At 39.8% G+C, this 21,663-nt stretch overlaps 1 non-coding gene and 1 pseudogene across 1 annotated transcript; one reads left to right on the forward strand and one right to left on the reverse strand.

The window, feature by feature from the left end:
- Positions 1-17,829: 17,829 nt before the first annotated feature.
- Positions 17,830-19,246, reverse strand: LOC142433315 (eukaryotic translation initiation factor 2 subunit 3 pseudogene; annotated as a pseudogene).
- Positions 19,247-21,280: 2,034 nt separating this feature from the next.
- Positions 21,281-21,387, forward strand: LOC142435205 (U6 spliceosomal RNA). Its single transcript, XR_012781309.1, has one exon. It is a non-coding gene; the product is annotated as a U6 spliceosomal RNA (small nuclear RNA).
- Positions 21,388-21,663: the final 276 nt, after the last annotated feature.

The following is a 21,663-nucleotide window of genomic DNA, read 5'->3' on the forward strand; positions in this document are numbered from 1 at the left end:
TTGGACCAATAGGTAATATCACGATAAGTGGAGAAAAGCTAGAAATCAAGGATTTCATTTTGCTTGGATCCACAAATAATGCTCATGGAAGCAACAGTCAAGTGCTCAAAAGATATGTTAATCTGGGTGAATCTGCTGCACAAGACCTCTTTAGAGTGTTGAAAAAATCTTACTTTAAGAACTAAGGTGTGTCTGACTAAAGCCATGCTATTTTCGATTGCTTCATATGCATGTGAAAGTTGACATTGAATAAGGAAGACTGATGAAAAATAGGTGTATTTGAATTATGATGCTGGTGCAGAATACCAAAAGTATCATAGACTGCCAAAATCACGCCTGTCTTGGAAGAAGTGTGGCCAGTGTGCTCCTTAGAAGCAAGGATGGTGACACTTTGTCTTACATACTTTGCGCAGTCAGGAGGTAACAGTCCCTGGAGAAGGACATCAAGCTTGGTAAAGTGGAGGGACGGTGACAAAGAAGGCCCTCAAAGAAAAGGATTGACACCGGGGCTGTAACAGAGGACTCGAGCGTAGGAACTATTGTGAGCATGGAAAAGGACAGGGCAGTGTTTTGTACTGTTCTGCATGAGGTTGCTATGTATTGGAACCAACTTGATGGCACACAACAACAACAACAGCAACAACAACAACAACAAATCTCATACTATTATTGTAGAGTTTCGTCTATCTTTTCAGCTCTGATTTTATTTGATTTATGTGTTTTGGGGATCTTTCGTTGAATCCATGCATATTCATTATGTTATATCTACTTGTCGGATTGACTCTTTAATCATTTGATAATGTATTTCCTTACCCTTTTTACTTGTTTTGGCCTTAAAGAACGCCCCCCCCAGAAATTAGCATTGCCATGTTTACTCATTTTGGTTGTCATTTCCTTGATATATTGTCTTTCATTCTTAGCTTATTTTTGTCTTTTTGACTCAGATGTGTTCCTTATGTAGACAGTATATTGATAAGGCTTATTTTCTTATTCATTATGCTACTTTTCCCCATAATGTATGCTGGATTTAAACCATTTACATTCAATGTAAGGCGTCCTGGTGGCTTGGTGGGCTGCCAATCACAAGGTCAGCCTTTCAAATCAACTTTCACTTCTTGGGAGAAAGATGAGGCACTCTGCTCCAATAAAGCATATCTACTTCAAAATATGCAGTTTTACTCTGTCCTGTGGGGTCACTATGACTCAGAATTGATTCAATGGCATTTGGTATTTGGGTTTTACACTCCATGAAATTGTTGATAAGTATGTTGATAGTGCTGTCGTTTTGCTGTGGTGTTGATATTTTTGTTCAATATATTTTTCTGTGCTGAACTCTTAGTTCACAGATTTTCATATTATTTCTTTGTTATTGTTTTTTTAGTGTTAATTGAGACTTTATGATTTCTTTCTCTTTAATTTTGCTACGGAAGTTTATTAATTTACTTGAGGTTACACAATAATTGTTGCCATTCTCCCAAGTTTAAGAGAGCTTTATTTTGATAGCATCTTGACTTTCCAAAGTTTTATAACTATATAACTTATCCCTCTTTTTAGTTTGCAGTTATTATCATTTAGAAGTAGATATCCGTGGTTCTCTATTTTTCGTCTTGTAGGTTTAGTTTATTTTTGAAAATTCTATATTGGGTTGATTCCCAGGTAACAGTGTCATGTTTCTTATTTTCTAGGTACTATATTCTGTTCTTAGTATTTCTTGTAAGGTTGGGTTGATTTCTACAGATTTCCTTAATATCTGCTTATCTGGAAGTGTCCTAATTTCATCATCATATTTGAAAAATATGATGGATACATAATTCTTTGTTGAGGATCTTTTTCTTTCTGGATTTAGTATATGTGATATCATTGTCTTCCGGCGTAATTTTTGGGGGGGATAAAAAACAAGACTTTATTCGTATTGTTTCTTTTTTGTAAATTACATTTTCTTTTTAGTGAACTACTTTCAGGATTCTTTCATTTTCTTTGATTTTAAAAGCTTACTAGTGCTATATCTTGATGATTTCCTCTTGCTATGTATACTACTTAGGGTCCTTGGAGTTTCTTGGGTGCATATCTTTTTATCTTTTAAGGGAATTTTTCTTACAACAAATATTGGACATTAAAAAAAATTAATATTATTATTCCTCCTCTGCCTGTTCTAGAATTCTGGTCACATACAGCTGATTCCTCTTGGTAGTGTCTCACATAAGTCTTCAACTTTCTTTGGTTTTTTTCTCTTTTTTAAAAGAGGTTATTATTAAAGATATGTCTTCAGTAGCTTTCCTTCTTCCATTGATTAAATTCTACACCTTAGTCCTTCAAATACATTCCATATTTCTGAAATTTTAATAGCAACCGGAATTGATATTTTCTGTTAAAACATGGGTTCCTATTTTTCACTTATTTGTCAATTATAAAAATTCTTCCAAAGTTTGATCTGTTTTCTCTGCTTGTGTCTCTTCCTCAAACTTTGTCCCAATCTATTGGCAGCATAAACATATAATTCTTCTGTATTCTTATAAGATTGTCTGTATATCATTTGTTCTTCCAGAAGATTTACTAGCCCTGGGTTTTGCTTGCTAATTTGTGTCATCTTGTCCTGTGCTGCTGCATAATTTGAAGTTGTGTGTTGTCTCTGAGACATTGTAGTGCTATTATATTAATTTGTTGATTGCACCATCTGTCTTCTGGTGGATATGGTAGCAAACAGGAGTATAGGTATGAGAACCTGCTCATGGTGTAGAGCAGCTGAAAGAAGACTGGGCAGGCCTTGGTCATTGCTGGTCCTTGAGGCACTGGTGCTGGAGTGGTTAGTGATACTTCTAAGTGAGGGATAGATGCGGTGGGTATATCTGCGAAGGTTTTCTGGGTCATCACTGTTGGGGAAAGATAGAGGGAACATAAGAAGGTAAAGATAATGAAAAGGAAAAAAAGACAAGGGATTTCTAAGAAATAAAAGGCAAAAGAGAAAAAGATGAAAACAGATATGGCACAGTATTGATGATAGCCAACACGGTTGAAGCAGAGTCATGAGAGTGTGCCTCATCAAAGGCAGAGGGATCATGAAAGTGTAGGTGACAGGAAGTGAGTCACTTGCTCAGCCAGAACAATACAAAAGGGTGGGGAGAGGAAGATAAAAGATTAATAACATAAGCCAAGGGCGGAGGAAGAAGAACCGAGATGAAAGGAAAACAAAAAGAAAACAAAGGCAACCCAAAAAGCTGGCACAGGTGTTACCTGCAAAACTCCAGCAAGAACTTGGAGCGCAGCCTGAAGGAACATACTGCCATCCAAAACATTTAGAGTTAGATGTTGCTGACTTCAATTTGTAGGGCGGGAGCCTGCACCCACGTCACAGGATAAAAAGAAAAACATGGGGGAGAGTGGCATAGGTTGAAAACCAAGGGAGAAAAGAAGAGAAATCCAAGGGAGAAGATGGGAAGAACTATGAAGAATTAAAAAAATATTTAAAATTTCTTTGTGAATTAGGTGATTTACAGAACAAGGAAAAAACCCATAAAAACCAAACAAATAGCAGGTTACAGATGAAAAATGATCACTGCCAAACACAGCTTTGCAGGACCAAAGAATCAAATAAAACATTTAAAATTTCTTTGTGAATTAGGTGAAATACAGAATAAGAAAAAAACCCATAAAAACCAAACAAATAGTCGGTTACAGATAAAAATGGTCATTGCCAACCGCAGCTTCATAAAAGCACAGCTCTGCCTCCATGGGAGAATGCATCTCCAGCCAAGGCCAGGTGGCATAGGTGTTCCTAACTGCCAGGAGGTAGGTAGTTCTTACTCTGCAGGGTACATTCCTCCCCCCACTCCCACCGCTATCCAGAGAGAGAGAAAGAGAGAAAGACAGACAGACAGACACACAGAGAGAGACAGAGAGAAGGACCAGGGAAGAGAAAAATAAGAAAGAAAATTCAGGTGACAGTGAAGCCAAAGAAATAGGGAGGAAAAAGAAAACAATTTTTTAAAAGAAAGATAGCACTATAGTGTTGGTAAAATTTCTAGGTACCAAGCATGGCTACGTGGTATGCCAGAGTTCATTTTGTGGGTGTGTGCACCCCTGGGCAGGTATAAGGGTGACTTCTAGTCACATGGGCCACAAGGGACAGAGGAGCCCTTTCAATGAGTTCCATTAAAAAAAAGTGATAAGGACAAGAGAAGAGGAATTTACAAAGGAAAATGGAAACAAAAAAAAAAGAAGAGATAGGAAGAGAAAAGAAAAAACCTAAGAATAACAATATGAAAAAAAAAGCCCAGCACTGGCAGTAGCTCAGGGTGGGGTGAAGGCTGAAGGATGACCAATCACTGTTGAGTGGATAGGTACAAGGGGCCACACCTCTGGTCACTGTAAGGTTGTACAAAATAAAGGGAGTGGTCACACCCCTTTGGCCATTGATCGCCAAATGGCAAACTTTTATCTTGATATGTTTGTCCTGATGATTTAAAAAAATTGCACCACTTTTCCTCCATAGTTTTTGACACATGCAACAAAGCCACCTATCTCTCCTCACTCTGCTCTCTCATAAAACGAAATTTAAAAATTATCAAGGGCTCATGAGGGAAGGGGAGTGGGAAGGGAGGGGAAAAAAGAGGAGCTGATATCAAGGGCTCAAGTAGAAAGCAATTGTTTTGAGGATGATGAGGGAAACATGTACAAAAGTGCTTGACACAGTGGGTGGATGTAAGGATTGTGATAAAAGTTGTATGAACCCCCAATAAAATGATTTTAAAAACCCTATCAGGGTATTCTAATGTAGTTTAGCTAGCCCGAGAGAGAGGCAGTACACACTGGCTTTACTTAGGTCGTTTGTGTTGCTCCAAATATTTAGGTCAAGTTATACTTCACATAGGGTCTTTTGATTAGAAGATATATTTGACCAGTACAAATTACACGGACTTGGAATTTTCAAGTATCACTTAATCTTTATTAGTAAGTGAATAGTAGGCAGTTCTAATTTGTTATTTTAAAAGAGGGCAAGAAATAAGAGTTATTGGACAATCAGGAAGGATCCTTGATGATGTAGTGGGTTGTGTTTGATTGCTGCTCACAACGTCCACTAGAAGAGCTCATCAGCCATTCTGCAAGAGATAGGTGAGACTTCTGTTAGGAGAAGTTCCACAGTGACAGAGAGGGTTGCTATGCGTCAGAACACATTGAATAGTATTGAGTGTGCTACAATAAATAGAGATCTGATTGTTCTGAAACCTAAAATAGGTCTTTCAGAGTTCAAACTCCTTTATTAAAATTGGAATGTTTTAATCTTGTTATTAGATGATACAACTTCTCCACCTGTGCACAGAAAATCTTAAAAGTTAGAAATTTTCTTGTAAAGAAGCTTGGAGTCAACCTCACCTCTGAAGAATTTCACATGAATTATCCAATGATGTCTATTTGTAAGTTTTATGGAATGTTTACTGAATAACTTGAAGAAAAAAAGTAGATCTTAAAAATATTTATGAAAATTGCTATGAAGTTTAACATTTTTGATACTTTAAATGGCCCTCATACCTTCCCTATATGTGCATTCTCAATTTTCTCTTTTTCTTTTCTACACTTCTCAAGATTTGTTCTGTCTTTGCAGTATCCACCTTGTTGTCTCTGTGGATATTGCACACCCTCCCATTCCAAAAAGATCCATGGTCATAATGACTCGATAGGACAGAGACCTGTCCCTTTGAGTTGCCGAGCCTTTACATGTTTTAAAAGCTGTGGAGTGACAAGTGGGCTTGAATCACTGACCTTATGATTGACAGCTCAATGAGTAACCAACTAGTTACCATGAATCCATCCATATACAGCTTTCCTTGGAAGTTCCTTAATATGTCATTGTTTTTCAAATATTTTTACCTTTTCTTATCCTGTAATTTATAGGTCTGAATTCTTCTCATATTTGAAACTGGGATGATAAATTAATCAATTTGTATAACTTAATACTTCAAAATATACTGAGACATTGGATCTAAGAAAATAGAGCTGATGTTGTCTATCTAATTAAGTTTTCTGAATCAGGGCACCAATTAACCCTAAGAACAGACCTAAAAACCAAGACTTTAACCAAAAAATTGCTTTGTTGTTGTTGGGTTGTGAATGGCTATGCTGTGCCAGTTGTAGTTTACACTCCTTGTTTGTTGTTTTCATTCAGTATCTTTTTTTTCATTGGTATTTATTTGACCTTTCCTTTGAAGCTTTGGCTTTTAGGATTGTCATCTGTGTTCATTTCACTTGATTTCTTAAGTCTTTGTTTAATGAGTCTAAATAACGTATCTCCCTAGTCTGAAGTGTTGGGCAGCCTCCAATGTGTGTGAGTGTGTGTGTGTGTGTGTGTGTGTGTGATTGTGTTACCATTTGGCTTCCTCTTTCTTTCCTCTTGCATTTAATTTTCAGGTTTTTTTCTTTTTAGTTACCATAAAGAGTATATTTAACAACTTACATTTATAAAAATCTGGTTTATATTAATACCAATTTATCATATACCCTGTAACATAAGTTTATATGAAGAGGCAGGCAAAAATTGGTGGAAACAATTTCGTGATCTTTTTATTCAAATTTTCCATGAAATTTTTGAAACCCTATCATACTTGGTTTTATGTATTTAGCATCATAAAGGATACATTAATTAGAAGTGCCAAACAAAAATACCTGAAACCCTGCTCTTATACTTGCCCACGGAATTACCTTTAATTAAACATTTTAAATCTTTGACCTTAAGTTACTTTCTATTTAAGCTGCCATGAACACAATTTCTCTTTCTTTATTCTATTTACTTTAGTGATTCATCATATCTAATAGTTTCTCTGGGTACCGTATAATTTTTGTTGAACCTGGTACATTTTAATTTCACATGGTATTAGCTTTCTCAATTTCATAAAAGTGATAATGTCTGTAAGAAACCCTTAGGCGCGCACAGCCTTCAGGCTTTGTTTACTGACTCTTTCTCCTTCCCTGTGGTTTGGGCCAGATGAAAGTTCCAGTCCTTCAACTGCTCCCTGCCAACTCAGAAACCACGCACTAGTCAATGCCCCCTTAGACAAGTTTAGCCCCCAGTCCTTGGTCCCTGATTCCTCCCCTGTCTGTGGGGGCTCTAATTTCTTCCAGATTGAAGTTTTAGCCTTTCAGAATACTTCTATAGACCAATCAGAATTTACATCTTGAAATGCCTGTTAGAAAAATGTATCTTATTTATTTTGGAGCTAGAGATTGGGGCCGTTTCCAATGCATGAGTTGGTTTTGAATTGGCTAGCAGGGCCACTGGTATAATGCAGAGAGAGTTTCTAGGGTGAGATGAATCCTCTCACACTGAGCATTATGTGTGGCATTGAACAGGAAGTATAAAAGGAGAGGATACAAGGAAGTCAAAGGAAGATAAATTCAAAAACTAAACAAAAATATTTAATATATGTGCCTGATAAGCTGGCCAAGCAAGTAGCCCTGGTGGTGTAGTGGTTATGAGTTGGGCTGTGATCCGCATGTTGGCAGTTAGAAACCACCAGCAGCTCCCCACGAGAAAGCCCGGTCTTTCTCCTCCAGTAAATGATAATCTCAGAGACCCATAGGGGATCGCCATGAGTCAGCATTGATTTGATGGCAGTGAGTTTTGAGAAGCTGGCTAAGCAGTCATTCTTTTGGTTCTTCTTCCATATCGGAGAGGGAAGCTCTGTGAATAGTTAGGAATGTACAATGAAACTGAGAGAAAGTTCTAGATCACCCAAACTAGAAAAAAAAATTAGTTCCAGCAGAAAGATAAACAGTAAAAGACTAACAAAATTACAAACCATCAATAGTTGATTTGTGTCGACTCTGTAACTTCTGTGCTAGTGGTTCTTAAAGGGTTGTCCCTGAAGTAGCGGCATCAACATCCTTTTGAAATGTAATAGAAATGCAATTTCTCAGCCTCTATCACATACCTGCTATATGAAAACGTCCTGAAAGGAGTCTAGCACTCTATACCTGAACAAACCCCCCAGAAGATTTGGATGGCCCCTAAAGACAAATAACCACAGGTCTAATTTTAGATCATTCACATGTACCTGTAATTTCAACAGCCAAACCACAAATCTAATTCACAAATTTAGCTCTAGGTTGGCCTGGTTTAGGGGAAAAATGATGTAAGATGCAAAGTTATTCATCAAGTCTTGCCTTTGTTAGTTTGAGAGAAAGACTTGGCTTTCTACTCCCATGAGCAGTTAGTCTCAGAAACCCACAGGTGCTTACAATGAGAGTTTGAGTGTTGAGTAGGTATACTTTGATAAAAAAATTATTTGGTGATTTAAAAAATACCTGGAAGGTAATGTTTAATATGTTTTACCTGTGTACTCCTGCATTGCCTATTTTGCTCCTTTCCACCCAATCTGCTACTCATTCAACAAACACTAGTTGGTAGGCATAGAGCAGTGATGAGTGAAGAAACAAAATCATGGACCTTGGTTCTGATATGTGTGTGATGAATGAGGAGAGGTAGTAGTCAATAAACACTAAAGAGATTTCAAACCAAATCCATTGCCATCGTGTTGATTCCAACGCAGAGCACCCTGGCAAGACCCAGTAGAACTTCCTTTGTGGGTTTCCCAGACTGTAACTCTTTATGGGAGTAGAAAGTCTCATCTTTCTCTCGAGGAGCAGGTGGTTGGTTAGCACTGCCAACCTTCCTGTTAGCCGCCCAGTCTGAAGCCCGTTATGCTACCAGGGAGCTTGTGAATCAATTATCTAGTACATTAACAGGAGAGGGGTCCTGGTGGTATGGTGATTATGCCATTGGGCCAGCTGTGGGAAACAGCTAGGACTCCACAAGGGAGCAGAGGCTTTCTGCTCTCATGAAAGATTCTCATCTTGGAAACCCAGAGGCAGCTCGACCTATCCCATAGGGTTGCTGGGTCAGAATGACTTGATGGCCATGAGAAATGCTAGAAGAGAACAAGGAAGGGGAGTGGGTAGGGAGTGCTAAGGGGGGCTGGAAGGGATTCAGTTTTGAATGAGGTGGCCAGAGAAGCTGCACTGAGATGGTGACATCGGAACCAAGTCTAAAGGTGAGGGAGTGAGGCATGCAGAGAGGGGAATGAATGTTCTAGGTGAAGAGCCAGCAAGTTCCACCAGAGGTCCTAAGGTGAGAACGCGCCTTCGGTGTCTAACATTTGTTCTGAACCTACCTACACACAGAGAAAATACTATGTGAGAGGGGATTTTATTTCTAAATATCTTGGAGTGAACAGGAAAACCTCAGCTAATTTTGAAAGAAGAAGAATTTGTATCTGCATTTAAAGCCATGGCAGTAGCTATTATGAGGTCTGGCTTAGTAGCAATACTAGGGTACTTCAAGAAATTCCTGGAAAATGGAATTAAAAGATAATGGAAGCCTCTTCACCTATATTGCCAATTTCATGGACACCTGGGCTACTTGTTGGTCAGCAGCTCAAACCCACCAGCTGCTTGCTGAGAGAAAGATGGAGCGTCCTACTCCTGTAGAGATTTATAGTTTTGGCAACCCACAGGGACAGTCCTACTTTGTCCTGAAGGGTCACTGTAAATGGGAATCTACTACATGACTGGGCGGGTTTCTTAGTTTAAATCTACATTCCAAATTATGCATTACATTTATAAAATTAATTGATAATACATAAGTATTATAAAATAAAGTGGTGTTGCAATTTCAAAGAAAATAGGAGTGCAGAGTGAAAGGTGGGACATATTATTCCTACTTATAAACCCTTGGCTGTAGAAACTGCAGTGGTGTCTTCGTCAGTCACATTCAATCACATAACACCTGAGCCCAATAGGAGGAACTACAGAGTGAGCACGATTGCTCAGCTACCTGGTAACCTTATCAGAACATTTTCTCACCTTTGTGTGCGGCTTCAATTTGCTGCAGTATAAATTCAGATGGGAACAATTTCATGTCAAAAGTAACCATTCAGGGAAAAAAAAAAGAATGTTGTGCCTTCATGGCAACTTTGCCCCTTTCGGTTATGTAAGAAAATCAGTGAGGCTCGCAGGGTGGATCATTTCACCCTAGATAATAAATCAGGCAGCTCCTTAGAGGAAGGCAAGCAGCAGTTTGGGCCGGGGAGCGAGTCTGCTAATAACTCCAGGAGAGCTTCAAGTGATTATGAAAGGAGCTTGCTGATGTGCAGCTTTTGACTTTTCAGTGTCAGCACTAAATGTCTTCTTTCATGCTAAACAAAAATCACCTCTACTTGGAAGTAGCGGTACTCAGTGCACGCGTTCATAACTGGCTTGCCAAAAATTATGATTTATTCAGTGCATTAAACAGAGGAACTGCTTTTCTAATCAGTGCTGTAAATTATTTGAGAGGCAGTCTCTGCTTCACCACAGTGGAATGGGCTATTATTTCCATACAATTCCAAACCCCCTCCAGTATTGTGGAATTGTAAACAAATTTGCAGGAAAGCCAAGACATTTAATTACTGTGGGGTCTAAAAAGGCTGCATTTTGGGTCTTAGTTCAATTCAGAAAATGAAGAATAATTGGATGCTAATGACGCCCCCTGCCTTTGACCCAGGGGGGTTGCCCTTTAGAAGGAGCTTTATGATAACTTGTGGGAGGAGGCTTTCCAGCAGATTTGGCTGAAAAGGATTAAAACCCAAACATCTTTGAAAAATCATTTTATTGGGGGCTTATACAGCTCATATCACCATCCATCCATCCATCCATCCATCCATCCATCCATCCATCCATCCATCCATCCATTGTGGCAAGCACATTTGTATGTTTGTTACCATCACCATTCTCAAAATATTTTCTTTCTACTCAAGCCCTTGCTATCAGCTCCTCATTTTATTCCCCCCTCCCTCCCCCTTATGAACCCTTGATAATTTATAAATTATTATTATTTTGTTATGTTTCACACTGACGTCTCCTTTCACCCACTTTTCTGTTGTCCGTCCCCCAGGGAGGGGGTTATATGAAGATGATGGTGATCGGTTGCCCCTTTCTCCACCACCTTCTCCTTACCCTCCTGGTACTGGTACTCTTATTATTGGTCCTGAGGGGTCTATCTGTCCTGGATTCCCTATGTTTCCAGCTCTTATCTGTACCAGTGTACGCGCTCTGGTCTAGCCAGATTTGTAAGGTAGAATTGGGATCATGACAGTTGGGTGGGGAGGGGGCGGGGAAGAAGCATTAAAGAACTAGAGGAAAGTTGTATGTTTCATCGGTATTATACTGCACCCTGACTGACTCCTCTCTTCCCAGCAACCCTTCTGTAATGGGATGTCCAGCTGCTTATAGATGGGCTTTGAGTTTCCACTCTGCACTCTCCCTCATTCTCAGTGATATGATTTTTTTTGTTCTTTGATGCCTGATACCTGATCCTATCAACACCTTGTGATCACACAGGCTGGTGTGCTTCTTCCATGTGGGCTTTGTTGCTTCTGAGCTAGATGGCCGCTTGTTTATCTTCAAGCCTTTAAGACCCCAGATGCTATATCTTTTGATAGCCAGGCACCATCTGCTTTCTTCACCACATTTGCATATGCACCCACATTGGCTTCAGCGATTGTGTTGAAAACCCAAGCAATATTTTTAAAGAACCTGCTGCAGACGACTTTTCTTTTAGTATCCATTGTGTGAGAAAGTACCTAGCACATCTGCTTCTTTAAAAAATATTATTTAATTAATTTATTTAGGCACTTAATTGTACTCACACAAAAGCATTTATAGAAATTAATAGCACATATGTGTGTGAGGTTTGTAGTTTATTTAACTGGTACACAGATGAATTTGTAGTTTTCACCTTCCACATGAAGCCCAAAACATAAAGGTTGGGAATTTAAAGATGGTTGCAAAAACCATCTTTAACAAGCAGAATTAAGGATTAGATGGCTTCTCAGGGTGGACTCTTTCTCACACAATAGCCCTCCACTTCCACCTGCAAAAACATACAGTGTAGGAAACAATCCTGATATCCAACTGAAATCCCATATTAGCCTTCTGGAGATGAGGGAGGAGGGAGAAGATAGAAAGAAACAAACCATCCAAATAACTTTTGAAGCCTGCCCATTTGCTACAACAGTGGGGAAAACCCCCAAAACAGTGGTTCCATATTGGGCTGCTAACTGCAGGGTCAGCAGATTGAAATCACCAGCGGCCCCATGGGAGAAAGTGAAGACCTTTCACTCCCATAATAAGTTACTGCCTCCGAAATGCTACTGCGTGCTAAAGGATCACTCTGAGTCAGAATCACTTGGAGGGCAGTGAGTAGAGATAAGCATCCAAGTGAGATTCAGAGTTTCTAGCCTGGGGTTCACTGGGGTGACATTGTGCTTTCAGTGTCACCAGACTTGGCTCAGGGTGGCTTCTTGCAGCTTTCTCTTCATGTCGGGATTTAAGTCTTCAGGTCACTGTGCTCCGATGCCATCATTTATAACCGCTCCTGTTGAAGGTCATCTCTTCGCATCATCATGTGCACCAGAAGGGTGCCACCCTTGAATAACAAAAGGCTCAATATGGATTTTATTCTGGAAAGACAACCTAATTGGAATGAAGGCTCCACTGACCTTGTAACTCATGTTATTGTTAAGGCAGTATTCATTTATTTTAAAACATCTAATAGTTTCCGAGTTTGAATTTCAAAACAAGAAATTTGCTCTTCATAAAATGTTAGTGAAATGGACTTGGAGGGCCTCCAGTTGCTTCTCTCACTTCAGTGAAGGGTGCGTTTGTTTTATATATCCTCTTAAGAGCAGGACTAACACAGACCTTTTAAAGTTAATTAAAAAACCTTCCATAGGCTGCCAGATCTGGGCAGCAGTGTTCCTCTGTAACCTTTTGTACCAGATTAAAAACCTCTGACAATCAGGGACGTTGCCAAATTTCAAATGAAGCGTTCAGAGTAAATTCAATAAACTGTATAATTTAGTCAGTTTCAGAACGACTCCTGCTTCTGGTTTGGCCAGTCCCTGGGAATTTATGGTGATGAAAAATCCTGCTCTCTTTTATACTTCACCACCTCCCCCCCCCTCTCTCTCTCTCACACACACACACACACACACACACACTGCTTTAAAACAGGAGAATGTAGATCTACATATCATGGTGTGTCTTTGAAAAAAAAAAGATTCCCTGTTATGTAGGTTGGGAAACCCTGGATAACACACTCTCTATTTGGGGATTCACATTGCACTGTAACATAACGAACTTCAGCATTTATTCAAAATATTGGTTCATTTTGTTCAGCACTGTGTTCTCCAGCTATGCTTGACCATGCTATACATTTCTCTAAGAACCTTTAGTGTCTTCTGAAGATATTGCAATATCTTGCATAGGGCTGGTTTCAAGAGTGTGTGGAAAGGATGCACCTAACAGACCAATCTTATAAAACTAATGGTCTCCTGTGATAACCACAAAAGAGAAACTCACAGTAGAGTATATCAGGAGATAAAGGACTGAGGACGGCAGTTTGGTCAGCTGAACATCAGAATTTTCCCTGTTTCTTGCAGATTTGTTCTAGGTGGTAATAATGGAAATCTGTCTGTTGAGAGGCTCTGCCAGGTCACAGAACCAAGTTCCTCCATTGTTCCCAAATATATCACCTTAAACCACAACCTTATATGGTTGCAAAAACCATTTCTAACAAGCAGCATCACCAAGCTCTGTCATTTAGCTAACTTTCTTACTGGTATTATGTTGCTATATTGCTTCTTTGTCCACTTTGTATATAATAACTACCAGGCATTGTATATGTGCAATAGCATTGTACTATGCAAGGAAGACCAGTTTGTGGGCACGCATGCGTACTATTCATAAGGTCTAAGTGGAAATTAGCAATAGGCTTGTCAAGAATGTATTTTGCCAAGCTTGCGTGAGTCCGTACAATGTGGAAAACCTTGAACACATTCCAATGTCTTAGTAATGATAGAGTCAGGGTTCCAGAAAGGATCAAGTGGCCCTCTAAGAGGGGTTTACATAGAATTTAATGGGGACCTTTCTGGGATGGGAATGGGTTTAAGGCCATCAACAAGGGCTAGGGAGACATCCAGAAAATGGCAATAGCAGAAAGCTGGTACTATCCTAAAACTTCTCATTTAAAAATCAATAAGCCCTTTTCCATGAAAATGAAATGACAGTGTTTCAAACGGTACATTTGAAACCCATCCCCAAATTAGATACCATACTAAGTTTCTTTAGTTCAAGGATAAAGTTCAAAATGAAGTCTCTGCAATATTACAAGAAATAATAATTACAGATAATTACCTGTAGGCATGCGCAAGTCAGCTCTAGAGAACTGGGAAAACCATGTGGGAATTTATCTGTGTATTATTTTTTAACCTTGCTTAACTGTCTTCATATTGGGCAACAGAAGCAATAAAAGCTTCTTGAAGGGAGAAGAAGATTCACAAGAATAGCCTAAGGTGCTACAGGGGACAGCACCGGAGACACAGTGTGGGAATTGCCCCTGACCTGACCCACCACACCGAGGCAAAGCACGGGGGGAGTGCAGTGAAACAGCAAGGGAATGGAGTGGCCAGGTCCCCAGGGAATGCTGAAAGTGGACTTTGGGGTCAGGGCATGGTGCCCCAACAGACTGGACTGGAAAACACTCCTAAAGGCCAACAAACGATCCTTGAACTAACGACAAGCTTTTCTTTCTTGATGTGTTTTGTTTTGTTCTTTGTCAGTGGTTTGTTGCTGTTGTTTTGTTGCCTGGTTGTATACTGTTGCTTTGTTTTCCTCTGTCTTGTTTTTGTGCATGTTATTATCTCTGCAGGTCTGTCTAAATGAGACAGGCTGGATGAACTATCTGGAGGAAAAACAATGGGAGGACTTGGGATAGAGGGAGGTCGGGGGTGGGTAAGGAAGTGGTGTTCACAAACCCAGGGACAAGGGAACAACATGGGACCCAAATTGGTAGTGAGGGGGGAGTGGCAGGCCTGGTCCGGAATGATCAAGGGTAAGGTTACATAAAGAAGAGGTATAGCTGTAACTCAAGTGGGGACGGAGCATGATAGAGGGGCAGGAGGAAAGTCAAGGGAAATAGAGGAAAGAGCTAGGAGGCAAAGGGCATTTATAGAGTTCTAGACAAAGACATGTACATGCAAATATATATATGAGGATGGGGAAATAGATCTATGTGTCTATATTTACAGGTTTAGTATTAAGGTGATGGAAGGACCTTGGGCCTCTACTCAAGCACTCCCTCAATGCATGAATACTTTCTTTTATTAAGTTGGCATTCTATGATGCTCACCCTCCCGACACAACTGCTGAAGCCAAAGTGGGTGAACAAGTAAATGTTGTGAAGAAAGCTGATGGTGCCCGGCTATCAAAAGAGATAGTGTCTGGGGTCTTAAAGGCTTGAAGATAAACAAGTGGCCATCTAGCTCAGAAGCAACAAAGCCTACATTGAAGAACACACCAGCCTGTGTGATCACGTGGTCCCAAAGGGATCAGTTATGAGGCATCAAAGAACAAAAAAATCATATCATTGGCTGCACACCCCCATGATATGATCGCCGAGGACAAATGGGTGCATAAGCAAATGCGGCGAAGAGAGCTGATGGTGCCCGGCTATCAAAAGAGATAGTGTCTGGGGTCTTAAAGGCTTGAAGGTGAACAAGTGGGCATCTAGCTCAGAAGCAACAAAGCCCACATGGAAGAAGCACACCAGCCTGTGCAATCACGAGGTGTCAAAGCGATCAGGTATAAGGTGTCATCCAAAAATATATATATACCATAGTGAATGAAGGGGTAAGTGCAGAGTGGAGACCCAAAGCCCATTTGTCAGCCACTGGAGCTCCCCTCACAGAGGGTCTAGAGGAGGAGATGAGTCAGTCAGTGTGCGATGTAGCACCGATGAAGAATACAGCTTTCCCCTAGATCCTGGATGCTTCCTCCCCACCAACTACCATGATCCGAATACTACCTTGCAAGTCTGGATAGAGCAGAGGTTGTACACTGGTGCATATAGGAGCTGGAGACACAGGGAATCCAGGGTGGATGATACCTTCAGAACCAGGGGGTGAGGGGCGATACTGGGAGGGTAGAGGGTGAGTGGTTTGGTAAGGGGGAACTGATTACAAGGACCTACATGTGACCTCCTCCCTGGGGGACAGACAACAGAAAAGGGGTTAAGGGAGACACCGGATAGGGCATGATATGACAAAATAATAATCTAGACATTATCAAGGGTTCATGAGGGAGGGGGGAGCAGGGAGGGAGGGGAAAAAAGAGGACCTGATGCAAAGGGCTTAAGTGGAGAGCAAATGCTTTGAAAATGATTAGGGCAAAGAATGTACAGATGCGCTTTATACAATTGATGTATGTATATGGATGGATTGTGATAAGAGTTGTATGAGCCCCTAATAAAATGTTTTTTTTTAAAAAAGGAGCCATAAATGTAGAAATGAGCACAGCTATTTCCACAAAAGGAGTCTGCGAAGCATGCCTGAGCATGATTGTTAACAATGAGGACAGGAATGATGTATAATGCTTAATGAAACGTATAAAGGACAGAAACGGGCTCTTATTTGAGACATGATTTTCATTTTGCTGACAAATAAAATAAAACAAGTATGAAACAGGCAAAAAAAAGAGTTGTATGAGTCCCCAATAAAATGATTAAAAAAAAAAAAAGAATAGCCTAAGGGGTCTTGATACATGGTGCTAAGCCTTAGGACAATCACAGTCTGATGCTCCATATTTAATTATAAGATTAGAAGCAAGTAATGTGTTATTCATACTTAAGGTATAAATGTTTGAACATTTTATGACTTAGAAATTTAAAAAATTATTTAGGAGAAACCTTGCATTTCAAAAAATCATTGTGGAGTGAAGGAGAGGGTGAGAAAGAATGGCTAGCCCACAAGCTTGGAAGTCTACGTGAGTCTAAATATACCATTTCAAGCACATTGGGTATCCTCATTCTACATTGGTCCACATGTAGAATGCGCACAATTTTGAAAATTCAATACAGTGAAGAAACATAGATTGTTAACAATATAACAATGTGGATTTTGATATAAATACAAAGGCATTACAAAGGTAGTTTAATTCATACAGATTCACACACTTCTAGGCCACAAGCTGGCCATAACTCCATTTTTGAGAAAGTTGATGTGAACCTTGACATTTTACACATTTAGTAGGATCCACGCTTCTCCAGAATAGTTTAATTTAAATACTTTCAGGTTTATTTTTCACATCTAGCCCATCGCTTCCACCCTATCTCTTTGGAAAGTATCCTTTCCTTTTTCTCCTTAGACTTGTGTACTGACCTGCTCTGAACGCTCCTTTTCATATATTGAAAAATTTAGCCTCTATGTCACAGTTTTAATATCAATTATTTTATTGTAATCTCCAGTAAAATGGACACATGTAAGATCCATCTAATACTCTAGCAACTAGGTTCTTTGACCTCTACTCTGTGGCTTTCTTATCCATCATGTACCTCAGCTACCAACCCCACAGTCAAATATTGGAGTCATTATCATTGGAATGCAAACAATGGCTGCATTTACTTTTATTTAGAACAAAAACTTTATTTCAAACAGGTTTAATTGGCATATGTGCTATGTAAATACTGTCATAAATACTTTTATTTCCAATGTATAAATTTGACATTACTTGAGAATCAGATGTTTTGCTAAATTGTAGAGTCAATCTAAAATCATGGTAACTCTTCATTTATAATGGACTGTCTTTAAGTACTGGAGGTTATACTGTCATCAGTAAATGCTGAGAATAACCTTATGGCTACTTCTAAGGTAAGAAACTGTGAAATGGAATTGTGGTATTGCCTTGAAAATGAATCCCTAGGTAGGGAAGAGAAATCTCAAATGTATGCAAATTTCTTAAAGTTAACTAGGAGTTTTCAGTCATCTGTCCTGTCGGCTTGATTCTCCCTCCTTTTCTTACCTGGTGCGGGCCAATTAAGTGCCAGCGTTTCTCAACTTTTCGGCTAAGGGGAATGTTTCACCAACTTCTGTGCACACGACAGTAGTCAAAACCGTTTTTCCCAAATCGTCCTTCATTGCCCTAACTCCTCATCCAGTTCACAGAGATTCTATTTCACCATGAACATTTGGTTCTTAGATAGTTTTTGGCTTTGGCTGCTTTCTTGACTCCTTCAGTACGGATACCTAGAAGCCATCTGAGTAGGAAATAAGAAATTTCCAACTCTGTGAAAGTCTCAGGCAAAGCTCCTAGGGCACCAAGTACTTGCTCCACCCACCATTCTGTCAGTTAGGCACAGAGTAGGGTCAGTTTTTGTTCCAACTCCAGTAAGATCCCCAGGAGCTGCCTACTGAAGACCATTATGCTCCGCAAAAGGTGGCACAATGTTGGGAAAGACTGGCTTACACAAGAGCGGTCCTTTGCTATCTTTGGACACAATAGCAGGTCTGACTTCTATGTCTTGGCCCATCTCCAACCCTCCTTTTAGAACACTACCACCAGCAACACCGCCCTTAAGGTCATCGCCCTCACAGCCAAGTTTGTTGACAACAGAGGGCCCAATCACAATGAGTAGGGCTTTGGAAGTCAGGTCTCTTGGAGGTATTGGGATTTTCCTTAGTATGCACCCACAGACAACTTCAATAAAACTTCAACTGAGCAGAGATTGGAATAACCGGTGCTCTGTCTATTACTGTACCTTGTACCAAGCCAAGGATTTGTTCACACTGCTCTTTAGCCTGACTTTCTTTCACCACATACATGTTTTTGGGTAGAATAAAAATATGTTTCAGTTTCATCATTTCTATAGTAGCCAGATGTTCAGAGGTCTCCTGCTGAGGACAAGATTCAGTACCAGCAATCGAGAGAAGAGCTGCCTCCATCACTGTGGCCCCGATTAGCCATCACAATATCACGGCCTGGACAGTCCAGGAAGGAAATGTGCCTGACTAGTTTGAAGTTCCCTTTGGTCCCTGGAATAGCTTTAGGAAACTCATTGGGCATACTACTTCCACCGGATCTATAACATTCCAGCTGAGGATAACTTGGGTCATCAAGTTTATAAATGTTAGCATGAGCATATCCAAATTGGATGGTAAGATTTCTTTCTAGGGTATTTCTGAACCTGGTAGTGTGGACCCCAGAAGTAGATTTTACAACTGTAGATTTCCCATGAACTTATGTGACCAATGTGCCTATATCAATGGTGGCTTGTTTGCTGATGACTTCTTGTGATAGTGGTGTCAACTTGGCACCATCCAATGTTGTGAGAGTTTATCAAGAAAGATGCAGCTGCCCGAGGGACTCCAGCCTCGCTTCCTGCCATCTTGCTCAGAGAGCTGCATTTGCTTTCTGACTCTCTCACTTATTTTCTAATTTTGCAGCTTATTGCCTAAATATATTCACCGTCACAGTTATTTAATTTGAGCAATCCCTTGATTGGTTGACCTTTCACTACTTCTTTACATACAATTCTACTCCTGCTCTTATTTCCATTTAGAATAACCAGCATAGATGAAATGATTTCCATAATTAAAATCACCCTCTTGCAAACTGTAACCACTCAGCTCTCCTTTCCTTCAATCATCATCACCTGACAATAGCACTTCCTAGGTGAGCCCGCCCATAGGGGTTCATTGTACAAATCATTTTTGGGAGAATCTTCACACAAGAGTAGTTATTATGGAAAATTGGTCATCGAAAATCCCAACTAGGTCTTAAACATTGATCAGAAAGCCTATTTGCCCATCCTACACTCTATGAAACAAATATTTTTTCTATCTTCCTCAAATTTTTCATCATTTTCTCCAGGGCCACCTTTCTTTCTTTTAATGGATGATTTGTCCCACACTTAGGATAGAAAATGAGCACTACTGGAACCAAACTTCCACAACCGGTGGCTATTGAATCTCAAAGACTTTTACCTTACTAGTTGCTCATTTTTGCTTCCTTTTACCATGAGGAAAGAGCTTTTTCTTATACCAAAAAGTCCAAGTCTTCAATATCCTCTGCTCTAGATTCCTGCTTTCTGGAGAAACTTCATTTCCCTCTTTTTTTTTTGCCTGTACATATTACTCTATCCACAGCATTTTCCCATAGCATTCAAACTTTATTTAGGCAATGGTATGAGGAACCCTAGTGGCATAGTGGTGACACGTTGAGCTGCACTCTATAAGACCAGCAGTGTGAAACCACCAGGCCATTCCCCAGAAGAAACACAGTGCTTTCTATTCCCAGAAAGAGTTACAGTCTCAGAAACTCACAGGGCCAGCTCTACTCTGTTGTACAGGGTCTCTACAAGTTAGCATCGACTCGATCATGATGTGTTTTTTAAAATCAGAGCACAGATTTATATATAAATACACAAATATATAAAGGCAAATAAGCACCCATTCCTACTTCTCCATAGACATCGCATCCCTATCTAGCTCCTATTCCATATCTTTATTTTTAAACAAAAATAAGCTTTCTACCACCACGCACCTATCAGTCTGTCATATTATGGTGACTTGTGGGTTGTGAAGCTAGAAACTGTGTAACCGGTATATAAAACACAGTGATAGTGAACATGTTTCAGTGGAGCTTTCAGACAAAGAACAAATGAGGAAGAAGGAAGAGGCAATTCACCTTTGAGGGAATAGCCACTGAAAAGCTTATGAACAGTAATGCAACATTGTGTGATATAGGGCCATAAGATAGCAAGTGGTTCATCTTCTCATACTTCCATGAGACAGAAGGACTCAAAATACGACTGGGGGAGAGGTGCCTTTTCAAAATAGAGTTGGTTTTAATGATATGGATGAAACAAAGCTTTTGAGACTTTCATTTCCTGATGGGGCAAAACTCACAATTGAAAAGAATTAACCTCAAACACCCATTAATAATTAGAACATGAAAGGGATGAAATATGAATCTTGAAAAATTGGACATCACAAAAAAATCAAATGGAATGCATAATTATTTATATCCTAGACAAAACTGAAGGATTCTATGGGCAAAATATTGAATGATACAGGAAGCAGCAAAAGAAGATGGAAGTAACATACAGTTACTGGACCAAAAGGAATTGGTTGATATTCAACTATTTCAGGAGGACTTGAAGGAAGAAATCCATGTTGTTCTTAAGGCATAAGTGAAAACCAAGACTCCAGGAATTGATAGAAGACCAACTTAAATGTTTCAGCAAACAGAAGATGCACTGGAAGTCAGTCTAGGCCAAGAGATTTTGAAAATAGCTACCTGGCCAACCAATGGAACAGGATCCATGTTTGCATGCATTCCAAAGAAAGGTGACTTGTTACAATGCAGCAGTTCTCATTCAATAGAATTAGTATTAGATGCAAATAAAATTTGGCTTAAGGTGTTTGCTTCGGCAACACATGTGCTAAAATTGGAACGATACAGAGAAGATTAGCATGGCCCCTGCGCAAGGATGACACGCAAATTCGTGAAGCGTTCCATAAAAAAAAATTTGGCTTAAGATAATTTAAAAAACGGTTGCTGCTATACACTGACAGGGAACTGTCATAAATTCAAAGCAGATTCAGAAGACACTCATTTTCAGTATGGCACCAGGTGAGTAAGGTTTGGCCCATGGAACCTAAAACTTTAAGAGCAAATGCCAGAATGTCCTTGTTGTTTCTCCGAACACAGGTACTGTGGCTGATACATTTTGGCATTGTAGGTGATACAATTTTAAGATGATGGAATTTTTGTCGACCCAGATAACTGAGTGAGTGTATG

Source organism: Tenrec ecaudatus, chromosome X, assembly GCF_050624435.1.
Source record: "Tenrec ecaudatus isolate mTenEca1 chromosome X, mTenEca1.hap1, whole genome shotgun sequence".
Classification (NCBI taxonomy): Eukaryota; Metazoa; Chordata; class Mammalia; order Afrosoricida; family Tenrecidae; genus Tenrec; species Tenrec ecaudatus.